The sequence below is a fragment of the Tupaia chinensis genome, unplaced genomic scaffold (genome assembly GCF_000334495.1).
Source record: "Tupaia chinensis unplaced genomic scaffold, TupChi_1.0 Scaffold000078_1, whole genome shotgun sequence".
Classification (NCBI taxonomy): Eukaryota; Metazoa; Chordata; class Mammalia; order Scandentia; family Tupaiidae; genus Tupaia; species Tupaia belangeri.
This window is the reverse complement of record NW_006159539.1, coordinates 6,859,974-6,863,508: the sequence shown is the minus strand read 5'-3', so window position 1 is coordinate 6,863,508 and position 3,535 is coordinate 6,859,974. Positions and strand designations below refer to the sequence as shown.

Below are 3,535 nucleotides of genomic sequence, written 5' to 3'. Positions count from 1 at the left end.
CCGGGGTGACAATCCCCAAAGGAAAAAAACCCCAAAAAAAAAAAAAAAAAAAAAAAAAAGCAACGGGTGAGACAGTGGTTCAGGAAAACCATTGCCCCTTTCCTGGAACAGTTATGAATAAACCATCCCTTACTTAGCCTGTCATTAAGCCAAGCCAAAAACGCCAGATATCACCTAAGTTCAGCATTGCCCTGCCAAAAGAGTAACTTTTTTTCTTTTTTTTTTTCTTTAATTTGATGCAGGGTGCATGAGCTCTCCAGGAACAAAAAAGAGAAAGTGAGAAATCACCACCCATGAGGATGGCCATGCAGCAATCTCTTCTCCATTCTCCTCTCAGGATTTTGGGCATGCACACACACACAACTGGCTAGTTTCTCAAAGCCATCAGGCCCAGGATTCCATCACCCCCCGCCCCCCCACCATGTGAGATCCAGCTAGCTGCCTTAACTGCTGTGCAACACAGTAGCTCTGGGCTGCCCTTCTAGCTTTCCTTGTGGGTACTAGTTCTTTCCTGCCTCTTGGAGGAAGGAAGAAAACTACACGCCCATCTCCCCTCACTGGCCTGTTCACCCTGTGGAGTAGTCTACTCTGGACGTTCCTTAATAAACCTTGCTTTCAAAAAAAAAAAAAAAGAAAAAGAAAGAAAGTTTGCATACTGCTATTTTTATTATTGTTTTTAATGGACCCACATAATGTACCAGGGCACTCCGAGAATGGGATTATGTATGACCTTACCTCAGGCCAAGGCGCTATGAATTTCACAAATAGGCACAGCTCTTTCACTAATTATTTTTAATAAAACAAAAAGATCAAAAATCGGCATCAGGAGAGGACAGAATACAGATGAGACTATTAAAAGTAACTGCTTCCAAATAGGGTGTGATAAAATACATCGTGAACTGTGGATGCATTTGTTCAACGAAGAAGCGGCCTGATCCCTTTAGCCCTCCGTGGATGCTGTGGGTGTTTCTCGGGGTAGAACAGGATACAAAGAAGTAGATGGCCAGGAATGCTGCACATTATCCCCCGATGATCTGCCACGGAGACTATTTTTAAAGATCTATTTGTCTCAGCAGGAGCGACAGCACTTAAGCAGTGGCCAGGTACCGGTGCCAGACAATCCTTCATGGGGAAAGGCTGCTGAACACAGCTGCCCTGTCGACAGCATTCTAACCAGTGGATGACATGGGACCTGTTCATGGCTGATTAGGTCGTTGGTTTAAGAAGCCATAAAACAATAGCAGAAGTTAGAACCTGGAAACCAAATGAAGTTAACTGCCAAATTACCACAGCCACCCAGCACTCAAGAATTAATCAGATTTCAAATTTACAACATCTATCGTAACTAATAATGCAGGCTCTGTCTTGTAAATTTTTTAGAGGTGGTTGCTCATTGAATTGTATTATCCCATTGAAGAACATTTTAAGGGAGGTGGTAATCCCACATTTATACAACTCTCTTTATGAACCTAGGAACTGTATTTCGTATCACAGGAATATGGAAAGTATATTACAGCTATATTACATAAAACCTCGTTCTAGACACAATATTATGTTAGGTAGCTCCTATAAGACACTAAGAGAAACAATAATACACAGTGATATATTTATATGTGTATGTATATATATATATATATTTGGGGGGATTGAGGTGCCAGATGAGAGGGGATGTGTCTTCCTTCCCTGTACAGAAAATAAAGGAGGGTGAATAAAGAGAGGAGGGAGTAAGAGAAGCAGAGTAAACATTGTAACTGTTAAAACTGATCTCCAGCGGAGTGGGAGAGGTGCTACAAAATTTACACTTCCCCCTGCCAGCCTGTTAATTGAAAGAATTGCACAGAGATGGCCTGAAGGTATCCCAGGATTCAAGCATTTCCCCAAGACTAAGGAAACATTCAATGCAGCTGCAGTTGTAACTGTCTTAAATGTTTGGAGATTTACGGTTGGGGAAGGGGTGGCACTTCGCAGTCACTGAAGAGTGTTGTATATCCACTTGAAGATGTAATAGTTCTTGCAGACTGAGATGTTCGTGAGGGTCTGGGCAAGTTTATTCCCACTGCCAGGAGTTCACAGCTCACTGTCTCTTCCATTGCTAGACAGTTCTGATGAATAAAACGTGTGTCCTTTTCCATGTAGTCATGACTTCAGTTAGTCACTGACCCTTGCCAAAATAGTTTGCCCCGGGTTCCTCCCTCCACCTCACCCCTGTTTATGTTCCAAACTGGATCACACAAAAGAGTTCTCTCAGACCGTTAGAAGATAACCATGTCTGACATCCACTGCTCGCCCTAGGTCCCACGTCAATGGCCTCAGTTTCAAAAGCCCTAAGTACAGATAGCATAGACTTCTCGTGAGACTTGACCCCCATAACAAGCGTGGATTGTGTTTTCCTGCTAAAACAAACTGAAAAAGTTTACACTCTGAAGAACTGTAGCCATCCTTCACCACCCCACTCTCAATCTCCATGTTGTTTTATTCTCACCTGTAGAAAAAGATTCCAGAGGCCTCTAGTCAATTCTGTGCTGCTTCCGGATGAGCAGCAAAGTTAAATGCCAAACTAAAGCTATTCAGCTTGGGTTTCACAAGCAATCTGTGTAAGAGAAACTGCTCACTCCACCTACACGGAGAAAAGTGCCTAGACTAATGAGTGTATGGTGGGGTTTGCTAAGGGCAGTCTCCCAACAGCAAGTTAAATGGCTATTAAGAAATTGTGCTTGCACTTCATTTGATCAAACCCAATTTCCTGGGAGCTCCAAATATCAAGTTCTCCCAAATATGGCTAAAATTCTGGCAATATTTGCAGGTGCCATTTCTGGAAATTAAACCCCAATATAGTTACCTACAAACTTAGTTTACAGGATAGCTACCCCATTTAAGTTTCTTTGAATTGAGCAAAAGGGGAGTATGTATCATTCTTTATCACCTAATCACCATGAAAGGTTTAGGACACTTAGAGGGAAAAGTAGACCTCTGTAGATATTGCTGAAATATTGGGTTCTCTGTTAATATATCAGAGTAACTTCGATGCTATTGTACCCATTTTTAAATGGAAAATATGATAGTACTCTGAAATGCAAAAATATATGTATCCTGTACTTCCAACCCAATACTCATATGATGATTCAAACTTCCAGCCAAGTCGATTTCTCAGGTCATCAGGCTCTGAGGAGCCCTATGGAGAAGCTGGAGTATTCCTAAATTTCAAATTTATTTTGAAATGCAAGTAAGTTCTTGGACCTCACTCAAGGAATCATACACTCCTTTCTTAGTGTATGCAACCACTGGTGGGTCTTCTCCCTGCCCTGGGCTGGGGACACCTGAAGCCAAGCACGCATCTCTGTGATTCCAAGAGGGGCTCAGGACACCCCCGAATCAGTCACCTGAGTTGCAAACATATGGACAGCTGAAGTGGGTCCTAAACTAGGGGTTATACAATCAACTTCCTCTCCTGTGCTGCCCAAGGTTCTCTCGCTTCTGGACAGCGAGAGACAGGAAATGTGGATGCATTTAAGTGTCCTGGACAAGATTCTTCCGA

The 3,535-nt window shown here is 42.6% G+C and overlaps 1 protein-coding gene across 3 annotated transcripts in view; it reads right to left on the bottom strand.

The window, feature by feature from the left end:
• Window positions 1-775: 775 nt before the first annotated feature.
• The window catches only part of SV2B (synaptic vesicle glycoprotein 2B), a 280,257-nt gene continuing 277,497 nt past the window's right edge, over window positions 776-3,535 (bottom strand). For all 3 annotated transcript variants that reach the window (XM_006142669.3, XM_006142670.2, XM_006142668.3), the window contains one exon: window positions 776-3,535. The gene's annotated coding sequence lies outside the window, so the exon portion shown is untranslated.